Source organism: Numenius arquata, chromosome 3 (genome assembly GCF_964106895.1).
Source record: "Numenius arquata chromosome 3, bNumArq3.hap1.1, whole genome shotgun sequence".
Taxonomy (NCBI): Eukaryota; Metazoa; Chordata; class Aves; order Charadriiformes; family Scolopacidae; genus Numenius; species Numenius arquata.
Genome location: NC_133578.1, coordinates 53337742 through 53359357, shown reverse-complemented (window position 1 = coordinate 53359357; position 21616 = coordinate 53337742).

Sequence of the window (21616 nt, the reverse complement as noted above, 5' to 3'; positions counted from 1 at the left end):
AAACACCACAGGGTCAGTGCAGAGTGTGCAGAATAAACATCTCTCTGGGTGAGCAATGAAGTTCAAGCTTGCGGACAAAATCCTACTGGTGATAGAGATTCACGTGTAGATAGCTCATCCAGGTTTCTGAAGATCCCATACCTGGAATCAGCCTAGGAACAACATCTTGTTCCTCCATGCCAGCTCCATGGATCTCAACTGCTGATGTAGCTCGTGATGGGTTTTCCCATATGGAAAACTCCCACACTTGGAAGGCCTTCTTGGAAAGGCTATCAAGATGTCCTACAGTCTCTCAGAAAGACAGATGTCAACTCCAGCTTAGGCAGTGAGACTTATTCTCATGTATCCAGGGGTCCTTACACAATATGAGCATGTAGTCATCTTTCAGCCAACATATGTCTGAAGATATATATGAAGGATTCATTAGTCTTTAACCTGGAGTTAAATAAAATATTGTCTAAAATCCAGTCAATGTTTATATTTGTTTAGAAATGTAATATCAGAAAAGATAAGCAAAATTAGTGCTTAGAAGTTGAGAAAATGTCCAACAGCATTAAAAAGACTAAATATATCACCAACACCAGATCCTTCAATGATTTTGTATCTAGTGGCAAATGAATGTCCTCTGTGCAAACCCCAGCCAGGTCAGAGTCAATAAGGGAGAATACACCTTCATTATGTTTCAGATCACTGGGAAAAGGCATCATGCAGCATCACTTAAATGAGCTACCTGAGACCAAAACAAGTCCATGATATGCAAGCCTCACAGGCCACCGCTGCAGTAACTAGTCTCGTGTATTCTGGTGAAGCAATAACCCTGTCTTGTGTTATACAATATAGGCAGGAGGCAGCACCTTATTCAAAGGTGATATTCAGGCACATTTTAAATTTTAAGTCTCAGAATACATAGCAAGTGTGTTTCTGTGTCAATTAATAAGATATCCCTTATTGCTCAAGGCTTCGGTGTAGCGGTCTGACAGCAATAGGCCCTGTTTCTACTTAACACATAGGAGCAAGATTACATCCATCCTGAGCTGCCAAAAATTTATGAAGCAAAAATTCTCCAGGGAAATCCATAGCTTTAAATAACATTACTGGATATTTACATTTAGAGTGGGACATGGGACTTCTCCATTAGCAGATATGTGAGAGAAAATACATGAATGCAGCCATCCTCCTCATGCCTGTACATCTGGGAAAGCTACTGCATATCTGTTATTTCATCTGAAGGCTGCAATAGCTGTTTTTACAGGCTCTGGTCTTCATCTAAGCCAATATCAGCACTGAAAATTCGATTTTACAATATATTTCCCAGTTTTGGAGATGGGAATGGGGCTAATCCCCACAAGCTCCCGCAGGAATAAACTCAGTAATAGAGATGTGAATATCTGGAGTAAACAGCTATTCAGAGAACCACTCAGACCTCCCATGTTTCATTTTTGACACCCAATGATGCCCAATACCAAGAATTCCCCAAGAGAGTATATGGAGCTGTGAAAATTTGGCACCTTTGGAAAAGCCACAATTTTTAGGTGCCAATTTGAGCAGGACAGTTTGATACTGAAGTATTTGATTGTGACCATGAGTAAGTTTCTCCCTGCCTTTGCTTGTTGGGATGCTGAGCAGAGAGACAGCATGCTCCAGGACAGAGTGTCACACCATCCCACAGGAGGAACAACGCAGGTTGTCCAACATCACCTGAGGCCCAGGCAGGGCAAGGAGGAGGACTGGGAAAGCTCTGCTGTACCTGGTAAGGTGGGACCTTGTCAGCTCATAGTTTTTGAGATATTGCAGGGAAGATCTTTCTGCAGGAATAGGCACAGGTGACTCGGGTGTTGCTGCATAAATTTAAAGAAAAGGCATTTGAGAATCCTGACATTCATCCACAGACACAGCTCTGCAGGATAAGTGCTTTTCTTTTCTCATTAGGATGCAGTTCAGGCAGACTGTATTAATGAACATGCCCAGCAGCCTCTGTGCATGACTCCAGTCATCCTCAGAGAGGGGCAGAAGAGCCTGGCTATGTCTGTGCTGCTCTCTTCTAGAGAGCTAAAGGGCTAGGAAGGGCATCACTGATGAAGAGGAGATTTGTTAACGAGGGAAATGATACACTGCACATATCTCAAATGGGGTTTGTTTATATCCACAGTAAAATGAGATTCATTTCTGATTCTTCTGAAAGGCAACAGCCAAGTCTGATTCCAAACGCCAGACCCAAGAACTTGAGATCGCAAGTGATCCTTAAAATTGCAAGGAAGACTTAATTCAACTTCATGTCTAAACAATAGTTTGAACCTTCATTTAATAGGACTAGAATAGCATAACGTATTCCAAGCCTCAGTGGGTTTCCAGTGACTAAATTGTACAATAAAATTGAATGAAAAGTGTTAAAGAGGTAGAACTCTTGCAGTATTTGTTCCTCTATGTTTGCTTTTGTGTGTAACCTGGATTTAGCTGTAACAACACTACATAAAACACTGGTGCATGTTCAGCAATGCCTCTGGAACAAAACAGGATGATGATAGGAGATCTCGCTACAGCTTCTGCTATTAAGTCTTTGGGAGAGCTGAGAAGAGATTGCTCATTAAATAAGTGTTATAAAGCATTCAGCACTGAGAGACTAATTCAGAAGTAGAAAGTGAAAGGTCAACTGTTCCCACTAGAAAAGTATCCATCACAGCCAAGCAGTTATTATTGCCTATTGTCACGGCGCCCTTCCCAGAAACGTGGGAGAGGTCTTGGAATAGTGACAGAAACTAAAATAACAGTCGTTAACCGGGACAGCAGTACATCATGGAGTCAAGATGACAAGGCAATCCAGAGAGCAGTCCCGTGCCACAGAGAGGGAAGTATCTGGAAGCTGCTTCCTCTGTAGCCTTGTGCTGCTCACTAGGGAGCAAACATATGCGGACTGAGGAAGAAAACGGGCCCTGGTCTGTGTGTGTCAGCTGATGAAACAGACCACAGAAAAATGAGAGTAAGTTTTAATTGCTTCTTGAAGGGAACAAAAAAAAAAAAAAGCACATTTCCTGCAGTTTCATCTGTACTTAAAGTATCTAATGTGCTCTACATCACAGCACACTGTAAATATTACTGAAAAGCAGAATCTAACCCATAAATTATTGGCATTCTGTGCCAGACAGGCTTGTACTAATGTTTAGAGAAGCAGATCACCTGGGAGAAATGTGCTTTACAAGTTGCAGGAGAAACTAAAGAGACAATTAATGGGCATTGGCTGTACTGCACATATTGTTCCCATGTTGTTCAGGCCAAAGTTGACTGCCTGCCAATAGATATAGAAGTAATTGTCAACAAGATTTACAGTTACTTTTTCATTTGCACAGTTAAAGTAGAAAGGTTGAAAGAGTTATGTGATTTGTTGAAGGTCTGTACTAACAACTGATAGACCATAGCATCCTGCACCAGTGATCGGTAAAGAACACAGAACACAGGCTTCACATTTGTCTTGATTCTGGAAGCTATTCTTCATGGCAGAAAGATGAAGTGCCTTGCTATCGTCAGCAACTGCTTTTTATTTTACACATCCGTCCGAAAAGCCATCCTTCCTGTTGCCAAACTAGGCACCAGGCAAGTTCTAATCCTACCAGTGGAGGAAAAAAGAGTATTTTTTAGCAAGCTGCACTTCAATGTAATGAAATGAAGACTGTAGTGTTTCAGCTTGAGGCAGAACTGCTAGCTTGAATTGGCCACTCTTGTATGTGAACATGGACGGCATTATTTAATTAGCCACATTGGACTGCAGCCTGATGATATACATGTCCACTGCAAAAATATAAACTAGGAGAGTAAACACCCTATGAAAGTCTGGGAAATTGGTAAAAATAATCAGTTAATGGCACAAGGTTAGAATTATCTCCACAGGTTTTAGGAAGCGCTGTCGCCAATAATGTTACATGGGTATGTCTGTGTTTATCATTCAAACACAGAAAATAGAAAATACAAATTACTTTGAATGAACAACCTGGTCCAGAAGCCTGTGACCTTCCTCCAAGCTGCACAAGGGATCAGCAACAATTCGGGATCAATCTGGAGATCCAGGCAGGCAGTCTACGGACAGATCCAGGAGGTGCTTGAAGAAGGATTCTAAGGTCTTCTGTTTGGTGGCTTTCTGGAATATCTCTAGAGCCTGGAGTATATGGAAGGCAATGAAATGCAACCATCCCATAAAGGCCAAAGGATGCCCGCTACTAGACAACCTTTCAGAAAAATGGCTGTACCTCTCTACTGTCTCTTTCACAGCTCACTCCTGGTCAGCCCCACAGTCTTCTCCTCTTGGCAAATGCTCCCACTGGGGCTCACAGGCAGGGCAGAGGCAGTGCCTCTGCTTTCCTTATTCCCAGCTAACACAGCGTCCAACAGGTTTTGGCTGGTTTGTAGCTGCACCCCACTGGCTAGTGTTTGCCTTCTGCTCTGATGGTGTAAACTATGACACAAGTGGCTCTTTCAGCCTTTTCTGAACTGGGTCTCTAGTCCAGGAGAACGCAGTTGGTAAATGTGGCTCTGACACAGTTTGGTGCTATCCACACAGGTTTGTGAAAACATTTCATAAGCCGTCTCAGCTGGAAGCAGGCTTAACTCTGTCCTCTAGCAGAGGTGAAGTCCTTTGTCATGGCCAGTGTAAACAGGGCTTAAGCTCAGCAGAAATTAATTGGGCTAATTAAGAGGTAACCCTAGATTTGTAGGATGAATCTATAAGGATTTGTATTCCCATCAGTGTTTAAGACTGTGGCAAATGTTACTCGTTAGAGTAACTGCTGTGTGATTGTCACAGAAATACTGCAAGCCAGAATCAATAGGCTGCAGCCACTCAGCAGTGCCAAACTCAGAAAGGATGGAAAATGTGATGTATCAAATTAGGGACAATAAGTGATGATGATGCTGAATGAACATGACAATGGATTTGGAGACATTTGAAGACACTTCTCAGTCTTCCACTCCCATGGAAAGGAAATGTGAAAATGCTAATATAACCTCCCACATTATTTGGACTAGCCATGGGGCTAAGGGATCTCAGGGCTGTGCTCCCTTGGTTTATAACAAAATAAAACCTGGATTTCAAGAGGCTTTTCATCATCCTTGCATTTTCTGGTGTACTTCATTAAAATGAGTAACAGAGGAAAGAGGTGTTCAGGCTTCAGATACAAAACCAGTAGAACATAGAACAACACCTTCATGTTCAGGCTAGAGGTCAGTCTAGCTAATTCTGGACTCTTGTGTCAAGCCTGACCAGTTCTTCCTCCAGAAATACCATTGGCATGAGGTCAGAGGGAAAAGGAGTCAGAGGGAGAGAATACAATTCATTTGTACTCCACCACAGAGAAAGCTCTCACCCCAGCAATGCAAACATCAATTCTTAGTCCAGATCATCAGCATCAATGCTCCATGACTCTATTGCATCCATTCTCCAGGGTCTCCCAAGAAGGGTACCACCTAACTTGCCTCTTTAAGTGGGGATTCCTAGAGAAGGGCTTCTTGGAAACCATGAAATGTGTGAACTTCTCAATCGATGTCATCTGTATACTAAATCTGTACAATTTAGCACACATTACCCCCACACACTAATACTTCCTCACCCTTCTACTTTCATTTTCCACACCACACAGTGGTTGCAGAGACCAACAATAGATAACGTGAGACCTTCAGGCAAGCATTAACTCAAAGATGGATAACACTCTCTCTAGGAAAGAAGAAACTGTCTCACAGCAGGGACCCACTGTGGCCAAATGCTGGGGAAATAATTTTCCCAGCACAACTGTCTTCCCTTTTACACAGAAAAAAAAAAAAAAAACCCTAAGAATGTTAAGAGGCTTAGAAAACATGACCTATGAGGGAAAAGCTGAAGGAACTAAGTTTGTTTAGTCTAGAAAAGAGAAGACTGAAGGGACACGTGATAACAGTCTTCCAATATGAAAAAGGCTGTTGGAGACAGAGATGATGAACTGTTTTCTGTGGCCACGGAGGAAAGGATGAAAAATTAATTTGTAGTAAAGAAGATTTCAAGAGTGATGTAGGGAAAGAGTTATCAGTCTGTGAGGTGATCAGAGTAGAGGACCAGAGCTTCAACCTCTTGGAGGAGACAGTGCAGATCTTTAAAAACAGACTAGAAATATATGTCTACCGTGGAATCCAGCTGTGGTATGAGGGGTGGGACACTTTGTGATCCCTACTAGCCCTACAGTCTTGTCACTGAGCTCTGATACAGAGAAGCCTCACGTTGAAGCCAATGGCTTTGTCTGTCAAATGACTGAGCGAAAACTTCAAGCATTAGCCTAGTAACTTAAAAATCAAAATAGAAGGTTGCAAAGCACTATCAGATGCCAGTCAGAACCAAATTTTTGTTCCTAAACCTGACTAAATAAGGAATATTCATTAACAGAAGCAGGAATTGGATATGCATTATCTTCACGCTTTATCTTCAGAAGATAGACTGCTTGCTGGGTGACAAGGCAGAAAGAAGTCTCCTGAGTGTGCCTTGGTGAGAAAATACAATTCCTTGGCACCAGTAGACCCAAAAAGACTGTGAGGCTGGTTTACAATGCTGTAAATCCAAGGTAATAGAGAAGTAATCAGTAGATTTATAACAGCATAATTGTGATCAGCATAGAAGCCATTGTATTTTTGCTTGGGAAACGGTAGCTAAGCATTCAGCAAGGCTCTGTTTTCTCCCCTTGAGCCTCTCACGTGATTCTGTGACACATTGCTGGCTTTTTCCATGCTCAGACATTGCTGTTTTTCACTCAGGAAAGCTATTGGATGTCAGGGAAAAGACTGCGAGGGTTAACCGTGCATCTGGTTGTTCAAGTGCTTTCAGATTTTTATTGTGATGTGCTCTTTCTCAAGCCCACTTGCAAAAATGATGGCTTGCAAAAAAAAACTGGCAGTGCCAGCATACCTAGAGCAAGCCTGGAGGACCTGGAAGGGAGGCAAATACCCTGACCATTTGCTCATGTGCATTATTCTGCACATGTTCTTAAGTTATGGCTGCCTCCAGATCTATTTTAATCTTTCTGCTGAATTAGTCCTATAGAGGATGTCTAATTGGCTGTTGTTTGAACACTGCATGGACCCCCTCTTTGAAAAGACCCATTTCAACTCATCTTTTAGTGTGAACCATAGAGTATTGCCCTTCCCTTGAACATGCCTGCAACATGAATAAAAAGAAGAGGCAGAAACAAAAGATGTGAGCTTAAAGAAAAAGGATTCTGTTTTCTTGACTCCTAACGAGTCTTTACTCTCCTGGCCCTCTGCTATTCTCCAAAAGCAGAGTCAAGGGGCTTTGAAATGGTTGTTGAAAAAAGACTCCAGACCCCAAGGGAATCTGTAGTTGGAGGAACCCTAGATCATATTTCCTCAGTTAGACAACAGCTACCTCAAGTTAGTTCCATCCTGGCTTTCCCTTTGCCCTATTCACAGAGCTCAACTGAATGAGCTATTTGTTTTATAGATAAGAAGCCATTTCTTTTGGTAGTCTATGATCTTCCTGCTCTTGACCAAAATAAGCAATCAAGACCATCTTTCAGTGTAACTCTGGCAAGTTATGAAAAATTTACAAGTCCTTGCATCAAGAACATGCTGCATCTAGAAGCTGCCACATGGATAAACCTAAGCAAGCAGAAACCACTTACCAACAGCCCAGCTGGGACAAGTTGCCCACACACTCAAATTCTGCTTACCCTCAAGTCATAAAAACCTTAGGAAAGCTGAAGCTGCAGCATATCTTAGGCCCTAGTTCAGATACAAATATTTCAAACCAGTGGGACACAAAAATAGGTAGGACCTAGAAACTCAGAAGAGTGTCTTGAAAATTCAAAATTCAACAATAAAGAATTGCATTCATTTTTTGAGATTTTTTTTTTGCCTTTTTGAAGCTAAAAAGAGTGTGTTCCAACTCTGTGCACATGGCCAGTGTAAACTGACCATGTAACATTAAAAACATGCAGCTGTACTTAGGGCTCACTTTATTGTGTTCCCACTGAAGTCATGGCAGCTATCTTATCCATTGCAACAGGCTAGAAGTAACAGAGGTTACAGTAAGAGTTTTGGAAAATGACATAGAATTGTAGCTTCATTGCCTGGAAACATATTTCCCTTACCTGCTCAATAGGGATTTAATACCTGCCATTTTTTTCCCTCCCAGCCCTCTTGTACTGCTATTACTCTCTCCCTCTTTTACCTTTCTGCCTCCTTCCCTGTCATTTTCTGTTGCACCTACCCACAGGAGAGTCCCAAATTCCCCCCATAATCCCTGTAGGAATTCAGATATCCAAACGAAACAAGGAAAGTGTAACTTGCACAGAGATGCCAATAGCATTTTTCAACATGTCAATAAGAATGTTGAAAATGTGTTTTGGAGGAGACTTGGTAATGTATTAACTCTACTGGCAGGCCATGCATTAGGTTTTTAATCATACCTTAATCTTACATTTATTATTTTAATCACACTAAATCAGAAAGATTTAATCTCCTTTTAGTTTCACAGGAGACCTTCAGCAATTAAAGAATATTGCTAATTTTTCTTGCACATAAATAGATATGCACGACCTACCACCACTTAGCTTCTTAATCATCAAGAAATATACCATGGGTTGCCACTGATCCATCACATGATGGTCGCTGTAGTGAAAAAATAACTAGAGGAAAGAAAGAGATTATGAAATCTGGATGTTCTGCATATACACTGGTGAATGGTAGACATTAAGAGTTGGCTAATTTCTTTTCAGATTGATTACATTCAGATCCAATTAGTTTGCAAGGTGCATATAGGGCTGTTGTAAAAATAATTTATTTGCAAAGGGTTGTGTGGACCAGCACATGAAGTTTCACACTCTTATAGGAAAGGCATAGAGTAAAAACATGGGATTTCCAATCATAGATGCTCTGATCATTCCCAGATGGTGTCAGACAATGTCTGTGCAGTGATACCAAACAAGGAACTGATCACTTTTCCATATATTGAAGAAAGAAATAACGTGTGTTCAGAATTAATATAAAATGAATCTCAAACTTCTCCATGTGTTTGTGCAGTCAGATACATACCCTTTATGTACACGTGGAAGTATATGTTGAGAAAAGATAGGCAGGAGGAAATTTCTTCCAATTATGAAGCTTCCCATTAAACAAATCACACCTAACCCTGTGAGTATATTAATGAACAAGTGGGCATGCTCCAACGAAATGAAAATTTCAATGTACATTCAACGTGGTCTATTCTGGAAGGACCCAGAGGACAAAAATAATTTTAAATTACTTAAAATACTTCAATCAGTTTTGTTAGGAAAACACTATTGTGCCCCTCAGCCTTGCTGAGGTGAAGGTATCGTATAGCAAACCGGGTGCAATTCAGACAATTTTTAGACAAACAATAAATGTATCAAACAACTGAACTTTGGAAAGAGCATAAACCTACAAATGAGTTTTAGTCACGTTTGGAAAAATAATTTTGGCTGGGATTAAAAGATGGAGGAACTCTTTTCATGTTGAAACTTTTTATTGGTTTGGGAAATGTTGAAACACTGTTTTTTTAATATTCCCAAACAGAAACTCACCAGCTCTTGGTTTTAAACTGGTGTTTCTCTTTTTAAAAATTAACTTGTAAGCCTGTGTGGGTGAAAAAAGGGAGTGGAGGTAAAGATCACTTGACTTGCATCCACCAGGAAAAGAACTGTGGTGTGAAGATGCAGCTAGGGAGCTGTAAGTTAAGACCTGCTCTGTAAAGGAGAAAATGTGCTCATTTTGGCCAGGGAACTCTACAAAGCCCTTCTTTTGATACGCACACAGGTCCCGAGCTCCATCCTGGATTCCAAAGTCTCCTTAGTTTTTGAATAGTCTCAAAAGTGTGTTAAAAGCTTAACAAAGATGACAAATGTTGCCTTTAAAGTTTTACAGGCCCTGATCACACAGTCTGTTACACAGAAACAGGCCCTTCTGCGCTCATCAGTAGTGTACATTTATATAATGTTAAATATAAAAGTGGCCTTAAGAATTTCATATTGGTGAATGTGAGTGAAATTTTTTATATCTAGGAATGCAGGAGTTCATATCAATTTATCATAATTAGCTTTTTGACATCTGTGACTTTCTGGTATTTTCCCAGCTATTCCATTTCTGAGTTACAGGTTTTTCACTAAATTGTTCTTCATACACCTTTTTATTATGCACAGAAGCAGGTAAGAGTGCTCCCAGAGAATACCACAAAAGCGCTCAAAAGGATCGCATTAGTAGGTTAGGTCCCAGTCCTGCAATCTCCTTGTACCCCCAAGGGAGCTCCCTGGATTTCAGTGGCATTTCTCATGACTGCCAATGTCCTCCTGTGTTACTTAAACTGCAGGATCAGGGCCTTGGTCCTAGGAGAGGGTCACGGGTCTTTAAGGGATCTGCACTGAAATTTTTGTCATACTTTTTATGTCTCCAATGCAAGCGTGGTTAAATAACCCATGGACTACAGCCACTGAACATTTCACTTAGCTATCCAGGGGTGAATATTACCATTTATTTGGGGACTTGTCAAAGTATTATTTTCATTACACTAATAAATACTGTAAAAGTCAAAATAAAAAATGTTATAAGTTCTGGAACATGTCTTATCTAAATCTATATGATCTGGAAATATTTAGCAAGGGAGTTCAGTAATACAAAACAGAAACAGAAAGGGCCCTGGGTAAAGCCTTAGGGAAATGCCAAACTATTAATTACACATTAAGTGGATGGTTTTTATTTTTCTGTTGAAACAGCAACTATTCAAAGTCTATGCTACAGTGCAACAAAAATTATTCTCTGGTATAAGTTAGCATAGAAGTCCAAGCTATTTTGATCGCTAGAGTCAAAGTGCTTTAAAAGATGAAATAAAATTGTGTTGGGATTTTTTTTAAATTAGTAAACAGAAGAGACAAATTCTGACCCATTAGCACAGAACTTGGCAAACACTAATGATAAATCAAAGCTATGCTCTGCAAATATTCTTGCAAGTTTAACTGTATACTTGCAAATTCTTTTTTCTCACCTAAATGATTTTCCCAACTTGAATTTAATATTGGTAAATATCACCAATACTGCTAACAGTTCTGATAAAGTCAAAAGGACTGCTCTCCTTTGTAAAACTGACCATGCATGACAATGTTTGCCCAGTCAAGCCCAACACCTGTTACATGTGTTTGTTGCACTGCTGGCCATCCCTTTATATTAATTATAAATAATGAAGACTATCTAAAAAGGATCCCAAAATACTTCACAAGTCATGGCAATAAGCCTGTTCACACTCTGTACAAACTTGGGAATCTTGCTTTTGTGTGCAGAGCCCCCTGCAGTACCCAAGTCTTTCTGTATACACTTGTGTGTGTGTTTACACAAAGGCACAAACTGCATCAACAAAATGCAGACACTTCCAGGATGGAGAAGAGCCTCTAATCAGAGTAGGTTATGCTCCTTTGCTCTGGGGGAAGGGTTACGTTTTGGTAAGGATGTGGGGGTAAATACTTCCCTAGTATGTAGAGCACCATGGGATCCTTAATGTCTAGGCTGAGCAGACATGACCTCAGTTTTCCGAGGTTTCCTTAGTTCCTCAACTCCCGCCTGTGTAAGGTCATAGAGTAGTTCCAGTGTTATTGAACTTGTGTTTTGCTTTGGATTTTTGGGAGGACCGTTTTGGGTTTTGGGGTATTATTTTCATTTGACCAACCTGTTTCCTCCCCAGATTTGTGTGATCCTCAGAACCATGAAGTCAGTTTCTGTCAGGGTCTTGGATGCAGGGTAGAGGAGAAGAGGTATTCTGAAATCTGAAGACAGACAGTACACATCATTCCATGAATCTGTGCTCATCTATGTCCTTTTCAGACTTTAATGGAAGCAGTCCAAAGACTGCTCCACGGAAGATGTAACTAGGATTTGCAAAGGTGTATGAAATGTATATGACTACAAATTAGTAAACCTCCCATTTCAAAGGGCTGCAATTTTCAGGACAAATCTATGATCCCTTCCCAGTTATATCTTGAAATCCATAAAACGGCTGTGTGTGAAAGAACTGGAAAGCACGAAGTCCTGCTCAGCAGAGAACGCACTGTAATTCATTGACTTGGACTTGGATGCAAACTACAGTGACTCTAGCACCCTTCAATTCTTCCATCAGAAAGTAACACGCTGGTGATGAACACTCCTTCCAAATGCACATTCTTACTTTTTTGTGTGTGTGAGCATTCGTCTTTGTGGTCTCCCTGGGAACCTGAGAGAGGATTTTCATTATCCACCCTCACAAAGTCCTCCCTCCCCACCAGGATATTATCCACTTGACTCACTAGTTAAGGTCAACATAACCTTGAGGAAGTTATCACAGTAAAGCCACATGCATTTGTCTACAGCAGGAGGAATAGCCCAGCACCCTGCAGAAGCAGAGGTTTGCTTGGAGGAACTTTACAGACCTGAATCATGTGAGCTCTCATAAAGTGCCATGGCCAATTTAAGCCCACAGCTGATCTGTGTCTACTGACCCTGAGGGCTACCAAGGGAAAATAGGGTAGAAATCATTGCATAATGGTGGAAGGGAGGGACTGTCCATAGTAATTCACCCTTCCAGTTTAAAAAGTCAAAATAAGCTTGCCAAAAGAAGTTTTATCTTTTTGCACTCTGTCTTATGTTGACTTTCCTCTGTCTGCCTCCTCCCCCGAGTTCCACTGGCTACATCCTTTTCTTATTACACTGAAGTCATAAAATTGTAAAAATACCTTCATGTCACCTATTGACCACTCTTAGATCTCATAGTCCATAGCCCCTTTAATGAAGTCCTCAGGCAGCATTTCCCTGTATCCTTATCTGAGTTTGGTAATAAAGCATATCTTAAGCCAACCTCCTTTTACAATATATGAACTAGAGCTGGGCAAGCTTTTCATAGCAAATGTTTTATTTAGTGGATTAAGCCTTTTGTTCTCTTTGTGAATTATTATGGACAAACTTTGACTTTGATTCATCTGGTTGTTATTCACAATTGTTCAAATAACTGTGTCAGTGAACATACTTCAGCTGTTTAGATTGTTCTCAAGTGATTCACTTCAGTTCTTTCTTTTGCTATTTGTTATATGCTATTTACTATTCAAGGGCTGTATTTGGTTTTACCCACCCCACCTGGTGACAATATTACCTGATACTTGCACCACTGGAAGGTCTATGTAGAAGAGCAAAATCAAAGAGATTTCATAATTCCCTCTTTTCCTACTGTTCTCTGTTCACAACATATATTTCTTACAAAATTTTGTACAAATATATTGCAAATATCTGTGATGAGGCCTATTTTCAATGAATAGCCTTTCAGTAAAAGTGATTAGGTATCCCCATGTTAACAGAAATCATTAAAAGGTCTAAGAATAACATCTAATTGGACTGACAGCTTCAGTCAAGTATCTAAGATTCCACCTAAGTAACAAGGCAATGGGATACCAGACTTCATTAGTTCTGTACCTCACTGCGCCTTCTTTTGTTGAAATGAGCATTGCTAAATATTTTTGTACAATATTCATCTGGATTTAATGTGAACTAAGTAGCATACATATCTTCAGTTTATCCAGCATAACTGCAGAAATGCACAGTATGTTCCTGCAAGTATAAATGCAGAGACAGAATACATCTCACTAAATCTATTTATTTTTCTTTTTATACTTCATATAATAATATATTGTGTATATAATAATAGATTGTGCATCTCTTTTTTTTTTTGCATTTAAAGAGATTCACGGAAACTATAAAACTTTAATCTAAACCTAGATTTGATGTGCAGTAAAGTTAGAGTGTACCAGATTCAGCGGTTCAGGATTTAGTTCTGGTCCATGTCATCTGTACTATGTGCCTCATGGCTCTGAAAATACAGTTTCTGCAATGGTTTTCTCCACACATGAACAAACAAACAAAGTAATACAGATTTGTCAACAAGAAAATAGGCTAAAGGGCCAGTCAAAACTGGAGCTGGAGGCACTTTTCTGAAGAGCGACTTTAGCCTCTCAGTTCTCACATTCAAACAGAATATTTGGTAAATTTTTTCTAGGATTCAAAGCTTTTGTTTTGAACAGCAGTGAATTATGATTCAGTGAACACAGTAAAAATACATCGACAAAACCTCTTCAGGTGCTGCAAATATTTGAACGTCTCCTCTATCAGCAGCTTTCACTTACTGTGTTATGTTTTTGTGTGTTGTCCTTTCAGTCGGTTAAAGTTATCAGTCATGAGAATAAGTTCTTCAGATTTCAGCTGAAAAAATTTTAGCTCTAACAGTTACTGAAATTTTACAATTTATCACTCTTTCTACCCTAGTATAACATGAGCTCTTCAATTTGCTTAAGTAAATATTGGCAGCAAATCAAAGAAAGTACTGTAAGTCCATGGAACACAATTTTAAACTAACTATGGAAAGCATGCCAGGGATAACCATGATGTTAAATGTGTTAGGCTCACTAATTTTCCTATGTGGTATATTCTTCCCTGACTATATGCACAAGGGGAAAACACAACCTATGAAATGTTATATTGCCTAGTTCCTCCAGCCTATAGAAATATTCTATTCATTTTCTTTCAAGGGTCATTACAGCACTATTTAGACAGAGCTGGCAACCTGACTAATGACATTTGTTAATCTTAGTATCACATTTCTGCAATATTTTCACTAGTTACATTTCTCTCTTAGGTCTGTATTTTCTAGAGTTGTACTATAGCTTTGTATTATGCTTCTTTGTTTACCAGGATCTCCAGCAGGGCAGCAGAAAATAGTACTGTAAAAGACAATTGGGATCCTGCCTGTGAACTTCTCTGGACTTGCATACATCCACCAAAAGATATTTCCACCAAAGGATGGTTTGCAACTTGCTAGGCATGAGCTGTGTTTAATTCAGCAGCAGTGTGGTCAGGAGCCTATTAAGCTCCCTGTGGAGTTACTCTGGATTTATACCAGTGTGATTGTGATTAAGATTTAACTCAGACTGTGAGATGCAGCTGTAAAAATTTCTCTCTCTCCAATTTCCAGTGGCTGCAGCATTCAGTCTTCTCAAACACTTAACATTCTTTTCTATAAATTGCATGTAAACTACATGCAGGTACCCCAGAGCATATAAACACATTTAATACTCAAGACTCCAGTCTTGAAGTTGTCCTAAAGACAACTCCAGAACTTGTCCTAAAAGAATTGTAATAAATAATGGAAAACCCATGACTTACCAAACAAACAAAAAAAACCCCAACTAAACTAAAACCCCAACCTGTAATAATCCATGATTCACATTTTTCATCAGATTTATACAGAAAATACAGCCTTGCTGCAGGTGTAGTTTTACAGACATTGTTATTTTTTGACTGGAAAACAATCACAATTTATCATAATGATTATAAAATGCATGATTATATAAAACTACATTTTACATTCACAGGACAGCTTTGCTTTTGCAGCTCAGCTTTCATTGGCTAGTCTTGGTCTTTCCATGCTGGATATAGCATGGCCATTTGTAAAAGCAAATAGTGGAAGTAAATTTAAAACTGTACTAAAAGTAATAACCTGCCTTCAGAATCATACCAGAGCTTGGTGCTTGGGTGGTAGGCATAGACAACTGCTCACATTTTGGTCGCCAACAAGCAGCAAATCCTCCCAGTTTTACTCCTGAAGGAAACTCCTCCCCTTCCCCCTTCTTTTTTTGGATAAATGGAGCCTGTGATAAAGTCCACAAGCACCAGCCAAGTCCCTTTCCCCCTCACTCCTGCAGCTTCTTTGTGAAAGTGTTCCCCTCACTGAGATGTCTACCCATCTCGGCCACCCTAGCTCCGCTCCTGTTCCTGCCTGCAAGCACAGCATCTTCTCCTCGCTCACATCTGCCCCTCATCCTCCACTAGCTGTGCCTTATCTCTAGGAACAAATCTGTGCCTTTCTTTCTCCCATAAGAACCCCAAAATACTGCCAGGTCTCAAGGCTGGGAGGTGATACACCAAGGATATGAGGTGGACATCAGTGGGTCCCCTGAGTAGGTGCCAGTGTAGGTGACAATGATGACTGAATGAATAGCCAGTGTATGCAGGAAGGGAACAGGAGCTCAGCAGTGCCGGGAACCCATGACTAATGAGGTACAGAGCCTTCAGCAGTAGGGTCTTGTGGGGACCCTAAGGTGGGGACAGGGCAGGCTAGGGGCAAGGCCTTGTTTCGCTGGCAGGGTTGCAGGGGATACAAAATGAATGAGTACCTCAGTACCTATGGCCAGAAAGGTACTTGGGAAAAGGAAGAAAAGGAAAGAAGGAAGAAATTGACAGGGAAGAAAAAAGACAAAGAAGTCAAAATGAAGACTACAGATATGCAGATATCAGTATTTTAGCTGATGGGAAACCACTTGCAAACAAAGGACACAGCTCTTGAACCTGGTGGATGCCCAACCCAGAATGTTTTACTTTTCTGAAACTAGTATCTCTTGAGGCAAGTTGTTTTCTTTCCTGGACAGCTGTTCAACCCCCTACCTTTTGCTCCAGTAGCTCTGCCCAGCAATTGCTGAAGCACTGAGTGAGTGAAAGGTCATTGCTCATCATAAGATCCTTGATCCACACAACGAGGAGCTATAGCTAAAAATACTTTATTAAGCTAATGATCCAGTGCCATTCTTTTCCTCAGTCTTGGACTTTGTTGCATCTATTTCTTCGCCAACTCCAGTCTAGCTTCCTACCACACATAATGCCAGAGCCAACTGGAGGGGCCTCACAGAAACCTGGGTAAAGAAGATGGATGCCTGCGTCAGAGTGGACTTCAGCAGTACTTACAGAATGAGCAGATGGTTATGCCTTGCAGGTAACCAATAGTTACAACTTGAATTGTCTACAAATAAAAATGCTATGGAGCTGGACCTTCTCTCAGATATATTCCTCGGATAAATGGTATAAAGAAAAGAGATTCATTAATCCAAACCCATTGAGATAGACATCAACAGCTGTATATCTGAATTCTAGTCTTGGGCAAACAAGATTCACTAATCCAGGCAACTTTGTGTTTTAAAAGTTCTGACAATACAAGAAGCAAGGACTGAATGTCCTAAGCCACAATGCCTGAATAATAGGTGCTGAAATAGAAACCAACCCATCCACACCTAGGTTTCCCATGGGTGCAGTTCAAGTCAGAAATCCCAGGAAGGGATCCCAGCACTCCCAGCACCAAGGAATTGCATACCTAGAGCTACCTAATGTGAAACATGGCCAGCAATAGGTTGTCAGCAGCTTACTTTCCCTCCACAGCTGAAGCTCCTTCCTTTGTGCTGCAGAGCACCCCTCTCCTTGAGATCAAGAGCTCCAGAGTTGCTCCTGAGCACTTTTTTCAGAAACTAGCTACAGATCGCTCTGGTTTTTAAACAGCTGGTGCACAGATATCCTACCACCAGTGCTCTATACAGTAGCCTACTGGATAGAGCACTTCAGCAGTTCTTTCCTCTGCCTGTTCTTTCCTCACTCCAGGCTCTCGGGTGAAAACCATGTAAGCAAGGCTGCATATCCAGCTGAGACACTCATCTGGAAAAAGTGGGACTCACGTTCCAGTCTGTGATCCAAAGCCTACAGAGCTGTTTTCCTATCCATTAATTATTCAATGTGAAAGAAAAAAAATCACTCAAAACACTCCTGGAGAAGCGTGTCCCTAAAAACACCTCAAAGCTAACTCCATTAATATAACAACTAAGAAGCACTACATCATAGAATCATAGATTCATTTAGGTTGGAAAAGACCTTTAAGATCATCGAGTCCAACCATTAACATAACACTACCAAGTCCACTACTACACCATGCCCCTCAGCATCACATCTACACGTCTTTGAAATACTTCCAGGGACGGCAACTCAACCACTTCCCTGGGCAGCCTATTCCAATACTTGACAACCCTTTCAGTGAAGAATTTTTTCCTAATATCCAATCGAAACCTCCACTGGCGCACCTTGAGGCTATTTCCTCTTGTCCTATTGCCTGTTACTTGGGAGAAGAGACCAACCCCTACCTCTATACAATCTCCTTTCAGGTAGCTGTAGGGAGGGATATGATCTCCCCTCAGCCTCCTCTTCTCCAGGCTAAACAACCCCAGCTCCCTCAGCTGCTCCTCAGAAGACTTGTGCTTTAGACCCTTCACCAGCTTTGTCACCCTTCTCTGGACACGCTCCAGCACCTCAATGTCTTTCTTGTAGTGAGGAGTCCAAAACTGAACACAGTATTCGACGTGTGGCCTTATCAGTGCCGAGTACAGGGGGACGATCACTTCCCTAGTCCTGCTGGCCACACTATTTCTGATACAGGCCAGGATGTTGTTGGCCTTCTTGGCCACCTCAGCACACTGCTGACTCATATTCAGCCAGCTGTCGACCAGCACCCCCAGGTCCTTTTCCACTGCGTGGCCTTCCAGCCACTTTTCCCCAAGCCTGTAGCGCTGCATGGGGTTGTTGTGACCCAAGTGCAGGACCCAGCACTTGGCCTTGTTGAACTTCATACCTGTGGCCTCAGCCCACAGATCCAGCCTGTCCAGATCCCTCTGTAGAGCCTTCCGACCCTCAAGCAGATCAACGCCCCCGCCCAGCTTGGTGTCATCTGCAAACCTACTGAGGGGGCACTTGATCCCCTCAGCCAGATCATCAATAAAGATATTAAAGATAACAGGCCCCAGTACTGAGCCCTGGGGAACACCACTTGTCACCAGCCACGAACTGGACTTAACTCCATTCACCACAACTCTTTGGACCCAGCCACCCAGCCAGTTTTTCACCAAGCAAAGAGAATGCCCTTCCAAGCCATGAGCAGCCAGTTTCTCCAGGAGAATGCTGTAGGAAACTGTGTCAAAGGCTTTACTAAAGTCCAGGTAAACAACATCCGCAGCCTTTCCCTCGTCCACTAAGCGGCTCACCTTGTCATAGAAGGAGGTCAGGTTAGTCAAGCAGGACCTGCATTTCATAAACCCATGGTGAGTCGGCCTGATCACCTGGTTGTCCTGTACATACTGCGTGATGGCACTGAAAATGATCTGTTCCATAACCTTCCCAGGCTCTGAGGTCAGACTGACAGCCCTAGTTCCCTGGATCCTCCTTCTGGCCCTTTTTGTAGATGAGCGCCACATTTGCTAACCTCCAGTCAACTGGGATCTCCACGGTTTGCCAGGACTGTTGGTAAATGATGGAAAGTGGCTTGGTGAGCACTTCCGCCAGCTCCCTCAGTATCCTTGGGTGGATCCCATCTGGCCCCATAGACTTGTGTTTGTCCAAGTGGTGTAGCAGGTCACTCACCATTTCCTCTTGGATTACGGGGCCTTCATTCTGCTTCCCACCCCTGTCTTCCATTGAGTCTTAGTTTCTTTTTAGCACAAGAGGAACTGAGAACATCTCTCCCAACAAGAAAGACTGAAGCCTTTTTCTTGAAATGGATGGGAAAAATATTCCTGGATTTTTTTGAGCAGGGGATGGAACTAAACCTGGATTTCCCACATCCTGGGTAAGGGCATTAATCTCCAGGTTGTGAGGGTGGGAGGTGGTAAAAGAAGATATAGCCACAACCTTTTAAAGAAAGGAGGCTCTGTTGCACCCTTTTCAGGATTTATTATGTTGTCCCTGAGAGCTGAGCTCTAAGAACGTTTAGAAGATCTGTCCTGTTTGGAGACCTAGTTCCAGATCCTCACCTGGTTTAGGTGCTAGGACTCAGATGGCTGTGAGCCTGTCTATCAGGAGAGCTGCAAGCAACTGAGGAAATATGAGATTAAAAAAGAATTAGGCACCATTTGCAAAATCACCAAAACTTATTCTGATGCTGCTGCCTCCCTGAGGTGCTTAAAACCTATCCAAGTTTTAGGAACCTAAATCTAACTGGAATGTGACCTTCAGCTGCAGACATCCTGATTTGTTTATGTTATTGAGAAATGCTGACATTTAGTTGAGTGAAAGTGATGAGCTCTGTCATGCTCACAGTAAAATAATTCATGTCAGTGCTCACAGGCAGCCATTATGTAAAGACTGGGTGGGTGACTTTACCCAACAACAGGAAAATATATACTACCTCATCCTAGCTACCAGCAAGTGTTTGGGAGACCTCTCCAGTTTCCATGTTTCGTAGAATTATCATTGGGTTTGCTACTACAGAGACATGGATTATGTTTGCAATTCCCCTTACTCAGAAGAGAGAAAATGAGATTAGTTCCATAAGGATTATTACTGTTTATTTCTCTTCATGATGCTTTTCTGGGTCATGATTTAGATGAAATTTCAGTAAATTTCTGTTCTTTTTGTCCTGTGGACCCTTTCAGACTACTGGTAAACCCACAAAAGTCAAGAAGAAAAAAGAAAGCCCATAAAAAGATGTATTCTAGAGAAAGCAGAACTATCATCAATAAACAACCAAAGAAGAGAAAAATGTTAATTCATTTGGAATCAGAATATTCATTTAAAGAGTTTCAAAACAGACACAAGCAATTTCCAAAATGTGAAATAGGTTTGGATGGTGTCATTCACTTTCAGTGGCATTAGAAGTGGCATTAGACACGGAGAGCAAGGAGCAGTGGGGTAAAATCAAAATTGACATAGATCAGGAGCACTTAGAACTTTCTATCTATAGAAATGTGTGCTTTATTTCCACCACAGATTAATGAAACACCTCACAAATGTTGTGCATTTGCGGAGAGCACGCGGGTCTGTAGGCAGCACACATATTACATAGTGTGTGTGCACTACTCCTGTGCATTGCTTTCGAGCATCATCACCAGAGGCTTTTTAAGACTCTGCAGCCATGGAATTAGCTGTGGTATTGCCAGCCAGCTGTGTATCCTCCATGGACTTTGGAACAAGCTATAAAAGTAAAAAGAAAAACATACTTTGCCAGCTCCTCACAAAACAGAGCCAGCACTTTAAAACCAAGTGGGTCCTTTTCCGCCCAGCAAATCTTGAGGTCGGCCTCACAGGTCACCATTTGGGATTACGTCAGGGACCAACCGGTTGGGTTTAGGCAGGCTCAGGTTGGTCTGGCAGGCTGTGTGAAGCAAACAAAAGCCAGACCAAGACAACACGTTGAGGGAGTGGGATAGGAGGAAATGAAGAAGACTGTTCCAAAGGCTTTTAAATTACGATGGCTGTGTTGTTGCAATACTATTGGAAAACTAAATGAATTGCTCCCTTCCTTAGCCCCCTCCTGCTGTGGCTATATTTCTTTTAGCTAAGGACCTGAGTCAGTAAAGATGCATCCAATTTCCATGCTGTCCAAATGGTTGTAATCACTGCAGAAGCCAGATAGAGATTTCAGTAAACTGGACTTTCATGATAAACAAGGCTGTTCATTTGGTGGCTCTTGGCCTTCGAAGTTTTCAAGATGACAGAACTACTAGGAAAAGGTCATAAATTTACCCTAGAAAGAGTTGATTTCCTCAAAATCCTTCTCACGTATTTTCTTAAAAGCAGAGGACTTTAAAGAGATTCTGTTCAGGAACCCAAAAGCTGAAGCACCTTGACTCTACAGCCACTACTGAAAAAAAAGAAGACTACCTTTATTATGTTTTAGTTCCCAGTTAAATTACTAGAAAGCCAAAGGTTTTCTAGGCACTGTAAAACCACAAAATAAAAGCAGTGCACGTTCTCTGTAGAAGCCAGGGGC